This window comes from Capricornis sumatraensis, chromosome 3, assembly GCF_032405125.1.
Source record: "Capricornis sumatraensis isolate serow.1 chromosome 3, serow.2, whole genome shotgun sequence".
Taxonomy (NCBI): domain Eukaryota; kingdom Metazoa; phylum Chordata; class Mammalia; order Artiodactyla; family Bovidae; genus Capricornis; species Capricornis sumatraensis.
Window position 1 is genome coordinate 159,602,724 of NC_091071.1, and position 20,321 is coordinate 159,623,044.

The 20,321-nt window shown below is 40.5% G+C and overlaps 1 protein-coding gene across 1 annotated transcript in view; it reads right to left on the reverse strand.

Moving 5' to 3' along the window:
• The window catches only part of IRS1 (insulin receptor substrate 1), a 61,163-nt gene that overhangs the window by 36,225 nt on the left and 4,617 nt on the right, over nt 1–20,321 (reverse strand). The window lies entirely within an intron of this gene.

Sequence of the window (20,321 nt, forward strand, 5' to 3'; positions counted from 1 at the left end):
CATGTCATTTCAGGCTCCCTAAGAGTTTCACTGACTCTTAGGCAAATAACTGACTCATTGGAAAAGACCCTGATGCTGGGAAAGATTGAAGGCAGAAGAAGGGGATGACAGAGATCAAGATGGTTGGATGGCATCACCGACTTGATGGATATGAGTTTGAGCAAGCTCTGGGAGTTGGTGATGGAGAGGGAAGTCTGGTGTGCTGCAGTCCACGGAGTCACAAAGAGTCAGACATGACTGAGGGACTGAACTGAACCAAAGAGTTCCACAAGAGGCTATCTTCCATTTGACTTATCTTCCATTTGAAAAGCAACAACTTACCCCATTCTATCATTATAAGATCAAAGTTGTCTAATAAAGTGATTTTTCAGTGGTAAAAGGGGAGATAAGTGGATGATTCCTCTGGTCATTATCTCTAGAAAACTTTGCATCTATGATTCTTGGAAAACAGGTGTGTACAAAAAGTCATAAGCCCATGGAACAGTCTTCCAGCTTTTCTGAATGAACTCGGGTCACACTGATAAGAAGCATACATTTACCTTAGTTAAGACATATCATCCTGATTGCCTTACTATTATATAAGACATGCCCTTTCAAGTTGTGTAAAGTATAGCATCATGGTTTTCATTGCTCTCCTATATGAGAAGTACAGTCACTGGGAATATACTTCTCTCCCAGAAAGAAAAGAGGAGGTTGAAAAAAAGAGCACTAATAAAGTTTTAGTAGTCATAAATGCATTTTTAAAACTTTATCGTTAGGGTTGACTAAGTCACAGATGCTCCTAGAGAAGGAAATGGCAACCCACTCCAGTATTCTTGCCTGGGAAATCCCATTTGTCGGAGAAGTCTGGCGGGCTACAGTCCATGGGGTCGCCAAGAGTTGGTCACAGCTTAGTGCCTGAGCGCTCACTTAGGATGATAATAAGGGTTCTTGGCTGATGCTACCACAAAAAAGCTGTGTCATCTTGAGCAAGTTATTCAGCTTCTCTGGGCCTAAGTTTAAAAGTGAAGTCGCTCAGTCCTGTCCAACTCTTTGCAACCCTATGGACTGTAGCCTACCAGGCTCCTCCATCCATGGGATTCTCCAGGCAAATTCTTGAATACTGGAGTGGGTTGCCATTTATCTATAAAATGAATGTTTTAAGCTTTATAATCTTTAAGGATGCTTACGGCCCTAATATTCTTCTTAATAAACTCAAGAGACTCATACATGGTTTACATAATCCACTCTACATGGAAAATAAAATAGCAAAATAACTAAAATTATAACTCTTGACCTCTGGGTAATTATAAATCATTAAGTAACTATGGCCAATGACTAGCTACAGGAGTGTGATACAATTTTACACCTCCTCCAGTTTACTCCTTTGTTCTCATTTTCCCCCTATTTTCTTTTTCCTTGACCAATGGAGCTGAATGCCCTGAACTTTGGACTACAAATGCACCTAGAGAGCCCCTGAAATTATTGTTCTCATAGCTAACCAGTATTGCACACCTGAGCAAAGGAAGGAGCACGCCGCTGTAAACACCTCTACAGTCATGTGTACACTCCTGTTGTTTTGTGTTGCTGTTGTTCAGTCGCTAAGTCATGTCTGACTCTTTGTGACCCCATGGACTGCTGTACACCAGGCTCCTCTCTCCTCCCACTGTCTTCCAGAGATTGCCCAAATGCATGTCCATTGAGTTGGTGATGCTATCGCATCTCATCCTCTGCCTCCCGCTTCTCTTTTGGCCTTCAATCTTTCCCAGCATCAGGATCTTTTCCCATGAGCTGGCTCTTCGGGTTAGGTGGCCAAAGCATTGGAGCTTCAGCTTCAGTCCTTCCAATGAATATTCAGGGTCATTATCCTACCGTCATTATCCTTCCCCCAAAACCGTGACCTTGAAAAATGCAAGTCAGGACCAAGAATGTGCTCACATCTAAATACCCACTCTCCCCTGTGGGGTAAAAATAAAGGGTAACCTTCAAAATCACAACATAGCCCACACTAGCAAGGTCATTTTATCCCAGCAAGAGTAAATCCCATTCTTTCAGCCAGCTTACAGGTTCCAAAGCTTGCTTTCTTTAGGGCCAGTAAATTGCACCATTCAAATTCTAAGATCAACTTTAACGAGTTAATCTAGTTCCTTCACTAAGAAGTGAGTCATACTTTCCTTACCCCGTGGCCTCAAGATGGTCACCATTCTACCCAGCACAGCAAGGAACACCAGTTTTCTCTGGCAAAGGGTGCCAGAGTAGAGATATTTATCAACAAGAATTCCGTGGAAGGAAACGTTCAGTGCCACCCATCAATACTTTTATTTTCCATATTTAGTGTATAAAAAAATCCACAGGAACTGTAAAATGCATGCGCATACCTCCTTTTAAAATTTAACAAATACACTGCAATCTTTAATCCCGATTTATACTTTCAGCTTCTAAAATAATTTAGCCCACGTGTAGAGTTTCCTCTGTGCCAAACTAATAATTCCTAGAATTTCACAGTACAAAATACTCATGCTCCGAGAAACAAATATCCAACTAGAGAGTCAGAGTCAATGTATCTTTTCAAGCACTCAGTCACAATATACTTTTCCAGTCAAGATGTATAGGAAGCTGACCGAACTTGAAAAGCACTTTGAATAGGGACAAACATAAACCAAAAGCATCCTTGGTTGTAAGGGCAAAAGAGAAGTGGAGGGATTTAAACTCAAACCACTGCAACTCTTAGGCTCAAAAGGCAATTCATAGTTTCCAATTGCACTTTTACGTGATTCAAACAAAACTGTGAGATTGGGGAAATACCACCATAGCCAATGTTACGACAAGAAGATTAGGTCAAAGAAGTTGGATCCCAGGAAGTGGCTGAATCAGGAATAAAATTCACATCTCCTCCTTTCCTGCCCATGCTGGTTCTGTCATATCATTCAACCCTTAATGTATTATAGTCTACCTAGCCTTGCCTTGTAAACATATACAGAATCAACCTTATATGCACACACACAGTAGATGAGCCAATGGGATGAGTCAACAGTAGTACAAGGTTCTTCTCCTAGCAGAGTAAATACTATTGAGTAGTAGGAAATGAAAGGATCTTATCAAGACAGGAAAAATGATGCTGGCAAATTCTCCCCAGACCCCTAAGGCCCCCTATACCCCTTTCTAAAATCCTCTTACAGAAGCTGATTACAAGAAATCAGGAAAGCAGAACTGAAACCAAAAGCTTATCTGACTGATAAGGACATACTTACACAGGATGCAATAAATTACCATTGCTTCCTGTTTTAAGTATTCTTATCTGGAGGACACTAAATGTTTTTTTTACCACAGAACCTCACATTTAGGACACGTCCCAAAATAGGAGCTTCTGATCTTCAGCTGTCAGCTGAAATTGTTTCATAAATAGCCCAGCATATGTACTCTGGAAGCTTGCTAACACTCTAAATGCAAATATAGTCCAGTCACACCAATTCCTGTTAGACTTTGGTGGCAATCGAGAAGGTGCAAAATCCAGCAGCCCCAGAAATTCTACAGAGGATCCCATGAATGTCCCCAGTCAATGACCTATGGACCTCTATTTGGGTATTTTTGGAATTTTGAAACAAAAGGCATTAACAGATACAGATCCCTATTTTTAATATCTGGTTCGTAAAGGAACGAAGATTTATTTCAGGTCAGTTAATTTTTAAACAAGTTTAAAAATAGTTTTTGCCCAGAGATTCATTTTGATGAAAAGGATGTGTTTAAGGAAACCCTTGGGTCCTATATTTTTAAACAACTTTTCCAGAAGCTTTGCTAGTCAACAAGTACAGACAACAAAACTGATTATACGGGAATGTGCTTGAAAAATTACACATGTAACCCAAGGTAAGAATACATGCAGACACACACATACACAGTATAAAAGACGCCTAGCTATAATCTTTATGATCTAGTATGTCAGGAATTCTATTGCCAGAATTACACAACAAGTTGAGACCATTTCAGAAAGAAAGAGAGGAAAAAAAAAAAATTCAATGTTTCCCCCACCCCCCCAAAAAAAGAACTATGGCACATAACATAAATGGCCTGGGACTGTATCACTTGTCTTCTGTGTCCTTGTATTTGAGCAAAATATCTATGCCTTTATGGCCCTCTTATCACTCTGTGCTATGATTACCTGCCCTACAGCACACTCGCCCAGGTGGGTAAAAAGGGGTTTGACTGTTCTCAATGGAAGTCAATCTACAAGAGTAGCCTTAAGATTGACTTCACCTTGAACATAGTAAATGCTCAAAAATTTTTGTTGAGTGTTGAAAAAACTCTTCAATATGCTCTTCAAGCCCCTTTTAGCCATTTGTTAAGTAACTGCCTTTTTTTAAGCCCAAATGATAAGCACAGATTCCCACAGAGTGGCCCCTTTTATGAGTCTAGGAACAATTCTGCAATCCAGGAAGGAAAGCCCTGTCCCCAGACTACAGGTCCAGACAGAAATGAATTTTGTGGCCGTCTTGTGAAATCCATGTCTGCTGTGAACCACGTCTTGTGTGAACCACACTGCACCCAGACCAGGCAGCGGTGCCTGGCCAGTTCCAGATTCCTATTGCAGAATCGATGATGACCACGCTCACATGATCTGGATTATTAACTTGATTCTTTGAGACCTGGGAAAGAATTATGGTAAGAAAAAAAAAAAATGTGTTTTTAAAATATCTATGCTGCTGCTGCTGCTGCTAAGTTGCTTCAGTCGTGTCCGACTCTGTGCGACCCCATAGATGGCAGCCCACCAGGCTCCACCGTCCCTGGGATTCTCCAGGCAAGAACACTGGAGTGGGTTGCCATTTCCTTCTCCAATGCATGCCAAGTGAAAAGTGAAAGTGAAGTCACTGAGTCATGTCCAACTCTCAGCGACCCCATGGACTGTAGTCCACCAGGCTCCTCTGTCCATGGGATTTTCCAGGCAAGAGTACTGGAGGGGGGTGCCACTGCCTTCTCCAAATATCTATGCTAAGTTGCTTCAGTTGTGTCAGACTCTTTGCAACCCTAACTATAGCCTCCCCCACCAGGCTTCTCTGTCCATTGGATTCTCCAGGCAAGAATACTGAAGTGGGTTGACATGCACTTCTCCAGGGGATCTTCCTGACACAGCCATCGAACCCATGTTTCTTAGGTCTCCCGCACTGGCAAGTGGGTTCTTTATCACTAGCACCACCAAAATATCTATAGCAAGGCAACATCATAAAATATTCTTTAAAAGATTACTAATGGAAGGATTCATACAATTGTTTTAAAAAATCCAAGTAGCTAGGTCCTTGGAGAAAGAGAGCTCAAGAAGAAGGCACTGGTGATCACAGTGGCTCCAAGGTGATACAAAAATCTATAATGTTCTGATTTGCATTTCTCTCATAACTAGCGATTTTGAACATCTTTTCATGTGCCCATTGGCCATCTATATGTCCTCTTTCACACTGGTCAGAACGGCTATCATCAAAAAATCCACAAACAACAAATGCTAAAGAAGGTGCGGAGAAAAGGGAACCCTCCTACAGTGATGGTAGTAGTGTAACCTGGTATAGCCACTATGGAGAACAATAAGGAGGTTCCTTAAAAAAATAAAAATAGAGCTACCATCACCTTGAAATCCCACTTCTGGGCGTATATCTGGAGAAAAACATGAACCAAAAGGATACATGCGCCCCAATGTTCACTGCAGCACTGTTTATAATAGCCAATACATGGAAGCAAATGTCCATTGACAGAAAAATGGATAATGAAAATGTGGTACATATATACAACAGAATAAATTCTCAGCCACTAAAAAAATGAAATAATGCCATTTGCAGCAACAAAGACAGACCTAGAGAGTATCATACCAAGTGACGTAAGTCAGACATAGGAGAAATATCATATGACATCCCTTATATGTGGAACCTAAAAAGAAATGATACAAATGAACTTACAAAACAGAAAGAGACTCAGAAAATGAACTTATTCTTACCAAGGGGAAAGGATAGTTAGGAACTCTGGGAAGGCCATGTACACACTGCTATATTTAAAATGGATAACCAACAAGAATCTACTGTATAGCACATGGAACTCTGTTCAATGTTATATGCCAGCCTGGATGGGAGGGAGTTTGGGGATAATGGATACATGTATCTATCTATGGCTGAATCCTTCACTGTTCACCTGAATCTACTACATTGTTTATTGGCTATCAGTTCAGTTCAGGGTTTAGTTAATTGACTATACCCCAATACAAAATAAAAAGCTTAAAGTTTGAGGGGAAAAAATCTATAATGGTCTGCTGTCATGAAACAAAGAAACACTGACAAAGAGCCGATTAAAATGGAAAGAACTGGAGAAATTAGGAAGCAAATCTCCAACTGTATGCTGGGTTGGTCTGAAACACTCTACTCCAGCATACTGACCAATTCTGGGCAAGAAAAAGATGCAGGATATTTTATAGATTTTGGGAAGAACCACAAAATTGACTAAAGGTTTGAGAAACCCGAATGCCAACTAAAATCTAATAATGGTTAATATAAAGGAAAAAACTAAAAGCTGACTTCACAAAGGTCTTCAAACACATGTAAGAAAATATCCTATAAGAGGTCAGTGGACTAGATAAACAACCTATGATACATCCATATAATGGAATATTATTCAGCAGCATAAAGAAATGAACTATCAAGCCACAAAAAAGGACATGAATGAATCTTAACAAGCATACCACTAAAAAACAGAAGACAGTCTGATAAATAAATATATGTGCTATGTGATTCCAATTATATAACATTTTGGAAAAGGCAAAACCACAGAGATGTTAAACAGATCAGTGGTTTACCCCGAGATTCTGGGTATTAGGAAGAGGTTTAAATAGGGAAGCACAGGTAATTTTTAGGAGAGTGAAACTATTCTGCATGATACTGTAATGGTAAACACAAGACAACAAGCATTTGTCAAAACCTACAACTTTATAGCAAAAAAAAAACAAAAAAACTGTTTTTAATTCAAGAGGTCCTTGATTACAGGTGGAATACAGAATGTGATGGAAGCATCTAGATATATCACAAATGCATGAGGCAATCTCCCTGAGGCAGGTGGAGATATGAGGTGCTGACCTAAGTAACTCTGGAAATGTGGCAAAAACCTACAAAACTAAAGGCAAAAGAAACTGCACTCTAGTTGATAAAGTCATTTCCTATAGGGCATGTGTTGACAATTCTGACACTGCTACATACATGTATGCAGCGAAACTGAACCAGTAAGTACATGGGTGAAGGATGGTGACAGCCAAGTTTCTCCCTGTTGGGATGGGAGGTAAAGATAAGCAAAGGGCAGAGGCTAGAATAATCCACCAATAATTTGATCAATAATGATCCATCGATCAGAGTTCAGATATTAGTATGAATCCATGATCAGCTTAAGTTACTTACAGATGGTTACATGCATAAATTTTTACAGATATGTGCACATGTTTAGTTGCTCAATTGTGTCTGACTCTTTGCAACCCTTTGGACTGTAGTCTGCCAGCCAACTCTGTCCGTGTATGTATATGTGTATGTATATGTATATGTGAATGTATATATACACACACATGGGCTTCTCAGGTGGCGCTAGTGGTAAAGAGTCTACCTGCCATGCAGGAGATGCAGGTTCAATCCCTGGGTCAAGAAGATACCCTGGAATAGGGAAAGGCAGCCCACTCCAACATTCCTGCCTGGAAAATTCCATGGACAGAGGAGCCTGGCAGGCTACAGTCTATGGGGCACAGAGTCGGACCTGACTGAAATGACTTGGCAGCAGCAGCAGAGGAATAGATGATATTAGGAAAGGGGCAGGAAATGAATAAGATAATCATGGAGCATCTTATAGCAATAGAAAGTAGAGAAATGTTTTAAAACATTCCTACTGGGTTAAAAATGAGCGATAAAACAAGGTTAGGTGATTATAAAAATATTCATGTGTTCTGCTCTCTAAATGGTTTTCAAATACCTTTAAATTTCCTGGCCACTTTAAAGAACCGTAAATGGTAAATTGTATTTGATGAATTCTTCTGTTTTATAGAAAAGTAGGATGATGCAAAATTTATTTCAGAGGAAACTGACTGCAATTAAATGTCAGCAAATAAATATATATTTGAAACCCAGAAAGTCATATTAAATTTAACGAACATTGTCTACTCACTGATGAAACAGTTCATGTTTATGGCTATTGTCTTCTAAGAATTTCTGTTTAAATTTATTTCCAGCCTCATTTCCTCTTTTAGTAAAGAGCAATGTTGTTATGATTTCCTGTTTTATATTCTGCACATTTAAATGCATTGTTTTATTTTTAAAATTTTTTTAGAACTTTACTGTACCTTACAGAAGTTTATGTATATATATATAAACGTAAATATTCTGATAAAAATATAATTTATATCTTCAATTTAAAAAGGACAGGGGCCTTGTTTCTTGTCATCACTACTAAAATCAGAGTGAGGGAAATAATCTCACATATCCTCACCATAAAAACTGGTAACCACTAAAAAAGTCACCTCAAAATGGTGGAATTTACTCTTGTGATATATGGATATACCAGGAACATACCAAATATCCTTATTAGTAAATTACACAGTAATATAAAAATAAAAGCATTTTTTAAAAGAGTAGTTTCAAGATACTGGTCTTTCCTCTCAAACATTTTATACAAAGAATAGACGCAGAGAAAAGTAAACATATTCAATAATTTTCCATCAGAATTTTCAAACAAAACTTCAGAAAAGAATTGGTATGAGCCATAACCAGTTTTGCATAATAGTCTTCAAAAGAAACCTCTTAAAGAGTGAAAACTACTACCGTCCAGTAAGGACCATGACATTAGCTGTGGTTCACAACATCAACATACACGGGTGGCCCAGCACACAGTGGTGCCCACACAGTCCCAGTCTTTTCTGGGGCTTCCTGGAGATCTCACTCACCCCTCACACCCCTTCCCTGGGTGTCATCTGTTCCAGATATTGTCTTTCACATAAGGCAATCTCTCCCAAGCAGACACACACCAATTTCAAGTCTTTACTTCCTTCTGTTTCATATCCTGTCCCATGAGGTCAGAAAAATGTGACTTTGTTTCATTTGTGAGTCACAAGGTAACCTTGATCACAACTGAAAAGTCACAAGGAGTATAAAAAACATACTTAGATCCAGGCAAAAGGATGTGATGAGTAAATTACACAAACAAATCAATGTGAACCCTTCAAGTCCATGAAAAGGGCTGGCAGTTTTTGTTCCTTCTCTTAGTGGGCCTTATTTGTCCCCCAAGGAAGCTGATCCTTCGTAGCCTTTCTTTCAACGGGTCCTCAAAAAAAAAAAAAAAAAGCTCGATGAAAGCCTAAATTTTCACCTGTTTTCTTTACAGTTGTAATTCAAGAACTCAGGGATAAGCTTGGCACTCAGGAGAAACTCACTAACTCCTTGTTGCATTAATTAACCAGAACGTGTGAGTCTTCAGCACTTCCGCACAGCTATCTTCAAGTCGGGTTATGATTTCTTCAAATTTCTAGGTTCAGTAATTACAACAGCTTAATTTTGGAATGAATGGAAATATTTAAGAAGTACTTACCAAGTGTCAGACAGTGGTAATGTAGCTAAGAAAAACTCTAACTCTCTGTCCTCCTGAATAGAATATGATTCTGTTCTATAGATAAATGAGGTGTTGGCACCTTTCCCATACTGTGGTTTAAAAACATATGGTTCCACATTCATTCATTCAGTATCTACAACAAATAGTGTCGACCAAATGCCGGAGGCATTGCACTAAGCATGTAAACCTTGTCAACCACCCTGGCAGAGAGAAAAATAGCCTAATTCAATACCAGACACATGCCCATTGAAAATACTTTCACATTTTAGAAAGTAGCATAAATGCCAACATGACTATGTAGGACCAGGAAAATTGAAGTCCTATTTAAAATAAAATAGAACATATTTATGTTACAGATCTTGGGGACTTGTAGGGTTTTATATTAAAAACTATAAATTTTTGCTATCTATAAAATTGCTTCGATGCTAATTGTTAGCGTAATACTTAAAACTTCAAGCAATGTTGAAAAAAATTACTATAATAGGTGATAGGCTAGTTTAGAACACACAGTCTAATCCTTTGGTCATCAAACTACCCCAGCTTCAACCAAGCGCAGAAACATAATGCAAGAGGAAAGTCTCATATCTTGGCAATCAGGGTCAACTGCTCAGACCAAGGTAACTTTTTAGCAGAGTAATAACAAGTACCACACTGGCAAAATGCACTCATTTAAATTTAATCCCTTTCCCCAGACCTTACTCATATTTTAGTAGAAAGGCTAATTAGCAACAATATATTCAAGAGTAAAAAAAAAAGGATGAGCATGGGGACAAATTAGAAGTGTCCTCTATGAATCATATACTTAATAACTGGCCTCATTTTGAAAAACAGAGGTAACTATGATACAATAATTATTTTTCAAATACTTGCATTGTTTTTGATATCTTCAAACCTCAGTAAAAAAGCTATGCTTTGACCTAGATCAGTAGGCTACAATTAACATCAGAAGAACTCTATTAGTAGAATAAAAGTTGATGAACTACTGTTGGAAGCAGAGAAATAAATCTTGTCAAAACAAAGCAAAATTTCTGTCAATCTTTCAAAGAATGGTTTGGGGGAGCAGAGGAAGTATGCAAGGATTTCAGACCCAGCAACAATGCAGCTGTAATTAATTTTTCCCAAGTTTTCACATCCGGTCATATCAGACTGCAAAGATTCCTATAATTCTGTTTGATGATTTTTTAAATATCTTGTTAAATCTGAACTTGATTTTTAAGATATTTAGCAAACGAAAGGGTTTGAGGGCCTCAAAATAGATCCACAGTGTTGTCTTTAATTTAGGAATTTTCTAAAACTATCCTCTTCCTGGATTCAACAACTCTCTCCTTAACTGTTGATAAACAAATTTTTCATTTGGCAAGCATTTCGAGCACCTCCACTGATACTGGAGTCATGAAATAATTAGTGAGACTACTCTCAAATAGCTTACAATTTCTAGGAGGAAAGAGGAGCATGAAACTAGTGATTCAAGCCAGGAAAGGGGTTTCCAGCATCTCTCAGGAAGGGGTAAACTTTCTGAAAAAAAAGGAAAGAGACAGCGTGCTAGGTACACTGGAACCCAGGAAACCAAAGGCTCTAGATATTTTCTTTGATCAATTAAATGAATTGATTTTACACTGCAAATGCAATTTTATAGATGGTGAAAATCCATTCTGAACTCATGAGAGCTAAGAACTCTTCATTTATGTCCCTAAATACCTCCTGCCACCATTTTTTAAAATAATATTCCGCAAGCCAAAAAAAGAAAAAGCCTGAAGTTTCTTTATCTCATGAGTAACCATGGAATGGTGTTCTATTCTTAGAGAAGAGACATTCATTTAAAATCCACCAAAAAGTACCTAGTGAATTAGATCAAATTGGGTGGCATGTGGTTTTGTTGAGTACTTGATGCTGCAAAGACACTTTCCAAGAGCCCAGTGGGGTGGGAAGCAGGCTCTGAAGGCACAATGGCATTCCTCTAGCGAGTTTCAAGCTGGAGGCTAAAAGCACCAGCCATTCATTTTTCCCGACCCGAGACGCATTCCTCACCCAGTTCAAAGGCCCAATAAACACAAGCCTGCACACTTTCTGAAGGTCGTCCCTTGCGGGGACTTTTGAGGGACCAAGCCTGCCAGATATTTTTAAAGACCCAGTTTTAGGAATAGAACCTATTTTTTCAGACTGTAGTTTCCTCTCCATAACCCTCAGCTTCACCTCCTCACCTCCTCACCTCCCCACCTCCCCACGTTCCGCTCCCCCAACCCCCCCCCCCACACACACACACAGTAAAGCTGAGGCAAAAGAGAAAGTCTTCATTATAATCTCAATGACATCTAGGGTGCCCTACTAATGGAAGTATTTTCAGAAATTAAGTCATTACCTACTCTTTTTTAAAAAAATGCAATGTTTATATTCCTTAACCTGAGGAATAGGATCAGGTTTGAAAGGAAGTTATTGTTTAGCTGTGGTTTAAAGCATACACTGGAGTTGAGCAGGGGGGAAAAACAGCGACAAAGTGAGGATTTGGGGGTTAGGTGGGAGTTGCCAAAAGTGGGTCATAGATACCCAGCTCAGCCAGGCCCTCGAAAAACTTTAAGGAAGCCCCTCCCCTTTCCCCCAGCATGACATACTTCCCAAAGTGGCCCCATTTTGTTTTGTTCTGCAACCCTGAGAACATTTACGGCGTGGGGATTCTGGTAAATGAAAAAAGCAAATGCTGACTGGTAGAATATCTGGGGCAAAGAGTTACAACTCTGCCTTGGCTTTGAGTGGGATGTTACCAACCCTTTGGGTTTGCTTTCCAATCATTAGCAACTCTTGTTCCTAGATCTGGACTCATACTCAGGTGGGAAAACCTCTTTTAAGCCATTTAAAAGTCTTTGACCCTATTTCGGTCATGGCTCTCCAGCTCTCCCCACTCAACTTTCACTTCTCATCTGTTTTAGCTTCTGGGGTCTGTAAGGAGAGGGCAGTTTTGGTGAAGAGGTGGAGGAAGGGTTGTTCAAGATGTCTCAAGCACCCCTGGGCTCTGGATGCCTTTCCAGGACCACATTTCATTTCCAGTCCTATCTGAGCCATCTGAGGACTATTAGAAAGGAAAATTCTCTAGTCTAGGAAAACACCATGAATATTTTTACCAACCACCAATGGCATTAAAAATATAGACAATAGCCTGGTATGAGAAACCCCAGTAGTCACATTTTTTGTTTTTCTCAGAGGTGAACTTCTAGCTTTCACTCATCCAGCAAGAGGCATTAATTCTTTTGAACTCTCAGAACTATGAGACTTCGGTGTCCAGAAACTCTTCAGAAAGATCCTTAACCTTTATACTTAATCCTACTATACTATATTAAGAACTAGTTATTCATTTAGTCTTAGAGAGGTTAAGGGCTGGGTGTCGAATGCTCAAGTACTACTATGAAAGTGTGCCGGGGAAATAACGAAAGCTATAAAATGTAGTATGTGAAAATTTAGATACCTTCTCCTCCTCTATCAATTAGGAGAAATGCTTCAAAGTTAGAAAAAGAGACCATTTCTTAACCAATGCTTTTCTTCTTCCTGGGTTATGTGCTTATTTTAACCCGATGATTCAAAAGAGGCATGGAAAATAGAGTACTTCTCTTTTTCCCTTTAACAGGACAAGGCATTGAATCCGCTGTAAGAGGTATCTTGTCTGCTGTGTTCCTTTCGTGCAGAAATGTGAGGTCTGAGCCTGTTCTTCCATGAAAGTCTGAGTTGTTGGGCATGTAACCAACTTTATATAACTAAGTTTCAAGATTTATGAGCAGCTCATCTCTGGAAAGATAAACAATAAAACAGTGTTGGTGGTGACCTCTGAGAAGACAAACGGGTACAGGAGTGGGAGGAAACCTAAACGGTCACTCTATACCTCTAAAAAAATCTGTAAACCACTTGACACTTATAGCATGTTACATGCATTGCCTATACCGAAACAGTAAAGAGAAAAAAAGTTTGGATACAGTAAACTATCATAAAACTTGGTGGGCCTTTTTTTTAAAATGCTTTTTTTAGTATTTCTAGAAGAAACTACTACAAGCTTAAAAACAAGTATGACTGCACACCATCAAAACAAAGAAAGAGAGAGAAAAGAGAAATGACAAACTCTCAAAAGAGATTATACTTCCCGCCAGAAGCAAGCTCAGGAACCAGAGATCAGAGGGTTAGAGGTTTTCACTACTAAAAATAAAAGCCACCCACCCACCCCAAGGCAGGGGGGAAATGTCCTTGAATAATAGAGCTTCTAAGACCAAAAGCTATGGTTTTTCCAGTGGTCATGTATGGATGTGAGAGTTAGACTGTGAAGAAGGCTGAACACCGAAGAATTTATGCTTTTGAACTGTGGTGTTGGAGAAGACTCTTGAGAGTCCCTTGGACTGCAAGGAGATCCAGCCAGTCTATTCTAAAGGAGATCAGGCCTGGGTGTTCTTTGGAAGGAATGATGCTAAAGCTGAATCATGTGAAGAGTTGACTCACTGGAAAAGACTCTGATGCTGGGAGGGATTGGGGGCAGGAGGAGAAGGGGATGACAGAGGATGAGATGGCTGGATGGCATCACCGACTCGATGAACAAGAGTTTGGGTGAACTCCGGGAGTTTGTGATGGACAGGGAGGCCTGGCGTGCTGTGACTCATGGGGTCACAAAGAGTCGGACACGACTGAGCGACTAAACTGAACTAAACTGAACATAATTATAAATGTGGTACAGTATCTATAATTTTAAATACAAGAAAAGTACTAGTATGAAAAAAGTTACAGAATATTTGGTGTGAAACTGACTTCAAGTTAATCCACCAGAAGCAATTTTCCCTTAAAACAATTTCCAGTAAGTATGTAACATGAGGAAATAATTGAGGAAATGGTTTTCTTTAAAACAAAGCAAAACAAAATGGTGAAGTGTTCCATTATACTAAAACTACCAGCCCACCAAAATAAAAGGAATCATTTATATACAATACAGCTAAGAAACATATCTGATTATAGGAGGAGGACTGGAAAAGCATTAGGTCAATGAAGTTTTGAATGAAAGAGTCAATAGACTATTCTAATGATTTATGAAATCCACATGGAAGTGCCCAAAGGCTAGGACCTTCTGAAAGCACTGGCAACTGGTCAGGGAGGGTTACACTGGGTCAGCAAAGCAATGAACAGCCCAGACGACCAATCAAAAATCTGAAGTACAGAAACTGGACAACGCTAACTTCCGCCAGCAAGAGAAGCTTTGAGCTTTTTCACACACCTAACAGAGAAAAATAAGACCAAACAAAAAATTGTGCATGACTTCCTAGAGTTCCCAATTGGCCTCTCTGATTTCCTCTCCATTCATTCAAGTGGATACCTCACTGAAGGATTCTGATGGAACAACTGAGAAACATTATCCATAAACAGTCCACCAACTCTATTTCAACAGAATAACGTCATAGACATGGATTGGTTAAAGCTGACCTAAACTGTCAATAAGGAATCTTCCTACGAAGCAGGAGACAGGGATTCGATGCCTAGGTCATGAAGATCCCTTGAAGAAGGAAATGGCAATCCACTCCAGTATTCTCGCCTGGAAAATCCCAAGGACAGAGGAACCTGGCAGGTTACAGTCTTGGTGGTGGTGCAGTCAGTCCCTAAATCATGTCCAACTCTGTGACCCCATGGACTGTAGCCCAGCAGGCTCCTCTGTCCATGGGATTTCTGAGGCAAGAATACTGGAGTGGGTTACCATTTCCTTCTCCAGGGGCTCTTCCCCACCCACAGATTGAACCTGGATCTCCTTATTGCAGGCAGATTCTTGACCAACTGAGCCACCAGAGACTAGTCTATGGGGTCGCAAAAAAAAAGTGGGACAGGACTAAACAGCAGTATATTGTCAGGTGGGGAGGGGTGCTTCCAACAGCTGACCTTAAAGTGAAGGAATCAGCAAGTAACTTACATCCTTCAGTCAGTTCAGTCATGTCTGACTCTTTGCGACCTCATGGACTGCAGCAAGCCAGGTTTCCCTGTCCATCACCAACTCCTGGAGCTTGCTCAAACTCATGTCCATCAAGTCAGTGATGCCATCCAATCATCTCATCGTCTGTCATCCCCTTCTCCTCCTGCCTTCAATCTTTCCCAGCATCAGGGTCTTTTCAAATGAGTCAGTTCTCCACATCAGGTGGCCAAAGTATTGGGAGTTTCAGCATCAGTCCTTCCAATGAATATTCAGGACTGATTTCCTTTAGGACTGACTGGTTTGATCTCCTTGGTGTCCAAGGAACTCTCAAGAGTCTTCCCCAAGTTACATCCTTACATAAATTTTATTTTTAAAAGGGAAGGAGGGAGAGGAGCCAAACTAAGTTTAGAGAAAGTTCTAAAAATTTAGACTGGTATAGTCAGGAAGGTTTGTCTTAAGGTCTGTTAAAACCTGAAAATGCTCCATCCAAATAAAAGAGGTTGAAATCAGTCCTGAATCAAATCAAAAGAGTGATTCAGAAGGTAGAACAGGACAGAATATTCTAAAGCACTTCATTACAATCCCAACAACAGCTTCTCCAGAAAGAACCCTCATTACAACTGACCCATTAAAGAATATCTGTAATTTTCTACAAAATATCACTATGTTTAGAGCTGCAAAAGAGGTTAGAATAATTTAGAACAAAATTCTCAAGTTACTGAAAAGGAAATAGGTCCAGAGAAATTAAGCAACTTTCTCAAGGTCACCCGGCTTAGCAAAGGACACAGGCTGTGTTACAACCCAAGATCTCTGTTTCCCAGAAACTGTTCTTTCCATTGTATCATTCAAGATGGCGTTAAATTATTTTCCAGGAATTTTGATAAACAACAACAACAGAAAAGAATAGGGAAAGGGGAGGGAAGTATGCCCTTTTGAATTCCAAGTCTCTTGCTGCTGCTGCTAAGTCATTTCAGTCGTGTCCGACTCTGTGTGACCCTAAGACAATCTTAGAAATAGTGTTTATTTGAGTGGGTTGGGGGGGGGCAATCAGATAAATAACAATATATGAAAATTTTATGGATTTTTTTTTAAAAATAAAAAGCTACCCAAACATTGGTAGAAATTATGAAAATTATGAAATGCTCAAAGTTTTTTGGAACAGAGAAGCTTGCTCCCACCTGCTCACAGTATTGGGGCACAGAATTACATTTTCACCTGTGATGTTTCAATCGACACCTAAGGAAAAATGCTGCCTTTGGGGCTTATGATTCAGCGACTGCAACAGTGATTGCTGGCTGCTGAGAAATACTTATGTGAGAGGCATGGAGAGAAGAAAATACTTCCATGGAATTCCTCTTTGTTATTTTCCCTCTTTACTGTGGAAAAGACAAATGTGAACAAATTTCCAATTTCATCTGGTTATACAGCGCAGAGAAGTTTGGTTATGTTGAGGGAGCACAACACAAATTTAGCAAGCTTTCAAAATCAGTTCGTCCAGCCTGTCTGATGAGCTGTCACTGGTGGGGGAAAAAAAAATCGGTTTTTTAGAAGCAAGCTGCATTACCTCCAAGCTCAGTAAGGAACACTACCCAAGCTCTTATAATGAATCTCTAGATTCTCACGACTGGCAAGGATGTATCACATGTTTTCATTTCACCGGGAACTCCTGAGGGCCTAGGATGGTCAGTTTTTGTTGATCTTACCTAGCTTCGTCCTTTGCAAACTGCAAGCACTCAGTTAAGTGTTAACTCCAAGGCAAATTCAAGCCAAACGTGTTTTCCCGAATGATCCCCACACGGTGCCTGCCACAGCACTTGTATTTTCTACTCCAATGTTTTGTTTTGTTTTTCTCACCTCCCTCCCAATAGTAAGAGAAGTAAATGGAAAACTCCTGAGCCAACCCAATCACTCCTAAGCCACGTGCTGTATAGCTTCCTGGGAAGGTGAAGGAACAGGAACGGGTAGTAGTAGTAAGCCGTAGTAAAGAGAGGAGGGAAACAAAATGGGGCGCGTCACATGGCCACGGCCTGGATTTTTCTCAATTAAATATAAGAGGAAGTGTGCGTTTCCGGCCTCTGTCAGTGGGCTGGTTGGACTTTCTCATTCTTAGGATTCTGGTCTGGATGCACACTAATAGGGCCGAGTGCACAACATCCTCCGGGAAGGGGGTGGAGGGGGCGTGTGTTTGGCTCCGTTTTCCCGGCTCCAGAGGGAAGGGCTGGCGGGAGAGCGGTAGGCTACAGCCGGATGCCTGGCCCGCCGCCCACGCCGGACCCCGGACCACGGGCCCCCAATCGACCCCCTTCACCCGAGGCCCCTCCCCACCACTGCTGCAGCAGGGCCTGCGCTCGCGCTGATTGGCTCTGGCGGGGGCCAATCAGCGCCCGGCTGCCCCGCCCACTCTGGGCCAGTCTCTGCCGCGCTCTGCTGGGGCCAAGGGCTCGGCTGCCGCCGCCGCCACCGCCCACCACGCGCGGTGCGCGGAAAGGGGCCCGACCGCCCCCGCGCCCTCGGGCAACCGGCGGACCGGGTGGGAGTCTGAGAGTAGCCTCCGCCTCGATACTAACCCCCCCATCCCGGGGCCAAAAAGGGCTTGCAGGAGGGAGGGGGAGCCAAGCGCCAAATAGAGAGGCACGCAAGAAGCAGAGGTGACCGTGGAGATGAGAAAGTGCCAGACAAAAAGGCCACACAGCGAGGTGACAGGAGGGAGGGACGGGGAAGGAGAGATGAGAGGCAGACTTGGAGGTAGGAGTCCTGGAAATCTCGACTAGGAAATGCAGTGGAAGGAAGAAAAATGGACTTTTTTTTCCAAGGGGACAAAACAAAATGACCAAAAAAAAAAAAGGAACCTAAAATAAATGGCAGGAGCCTATGTCTTTGCCAAAGCCTGCTCTACCTGCCCGGCTGCAGTTTCCAAACAAAACAAACTTGAGGTAAACGCTGGTTGAAGATAGCTGGCTGCTGTGCCCTTTCTGCCCTGCTTTTGGGGCTCTCCATTAACTCTCTGGGGAGAGTAGGCCACAGGTACTGCGAAATTCTGAAATGGAGCCAAAGAGAAAGAGAAAAAAAAAAGAAAGACAATGGCAGGAACATGAAATAAGAGGTGGGAAACAAGGGGGATGGGAGAGGAGGGTACCGGGGGAAAAAAAAAATACAGCAGGTTAGAACCCAGAGGAGACATGGATGGACGAGAGAGAAGAGAAACAGAAAAGGTGATCAGACAGAAGGTGAATCAAGGGCAACCAACACTCCTGGGCACCTGCGCTAAATGCCTCAGAAACATTCTCCTGTAACAGACGGTGAAAAACATTCAACAAGCAGAGACGATTAAATTGAGGGGTTGAGGGAAAGAGCACACACACATCTCCAAGCCCCTCATTCCTTTTCCTGCTTTAGGTTTTACCTGAGAAATAGGAAAGACAGGCAAAGATAGCAATTGCTGAGAAGTTAGGAAAACAACGTTTTCACAAAGTAACATAACTCCTTCCCAGGCAAAGGGGTTTGCCACAGACAGGCTTGATTTCTTTTTGTTTCATATGATAATTACCTATTAAATTACAAATTTAAAGGCAACAGGGCAAAAGCAAACAAGCAGAATTCAAGATGTAAATGTGCCAAGTAGCATTTGGTGCCTCACTTAAAACACACACACACACCCTCACCTCTCTCCATTTACATCTTACAAATACACACTGTAGGATTTTTCTGGCATGGTGCTGTCCATTGCTGGTCTATTGCTGCTCCAAAATTATTAAGGAATGATTATATGGTTGTTCCAGAATATTATATTTTCCCTCAGAAAGTTAAGAATAGAAGATTGTTTTGTTTGGGTTGGTTTGTTTTTAATGTATCCTCCATAAAAGGAGGATTTTATTTTAAAGCCGTTTTGAAAAATGAAAACTTTATTTGGTCAACTTCCTTCAAAGCAAAATATTATTTATTCTACTTTCAAAAACAACAACAAAAAAAACCCTGATCAAATTAAGAAAACAGGTGAGGAACACTTATTGTTTCTTAGCCTCTTCTTTCTTCTTTAAAATCAAAATCTTGGTTCTGTTGGGATTGTTTTTTCCCCCTTCAAATTCCCATTCTTTTATAAATGAGAAACTTTGCAACACAAACAGTTAAAGTGTTAGAGGGATCCACATGTCCCAAAACATCATTTGAAACAACCAAAATTTTTACTGTTGATGCACACAATTAAATCTCTCTTCTAGAGAAGGAATCATGAATATAAATCTAAATACTAATCAGATAAATGTTTTGCATAATATATATCCCCTAAAATCTTAGTTTGATTGTTTCTATACCTGCACCTTGTTCCAGAAAACAGCAAATGATATGGGTCAAATAGTAGAATCAATAGGAATAGGAACCCAAAATACACATGAATTTCTTATGGATGGGCACATATTAAGAAGAATAATGTAAAAGCACATTTGATGAAACATATATAAAAAGGTTATCACAAGATAATGTTTGTCAGAATAAAGTGTTTCCAAATGCTGGAAACGTCTACATTGCCAACTCATCACATTATTTGCAAACTATACTCCTCTCCTCTTCCCACAATTATGACCACCAGAAAAAAAGGCTCAACAGAATGAAGGGCAGGCTAATTTCCTATTAGAAATGTTTTTCATTTTCAGTACAGCCTTAGCCACAGAAGACCCAAAGCCAACTTTCAACATTTAGTGAGGCATCCACTCTAGAACTTAAAAGGTAAACAGTAAATATCCTACAAAAAGGACAAGGTTTAGCCCTTAACATTCAATGCAGATGAAAACCAAACTCTTCCATCTCCCTGACTTAATAT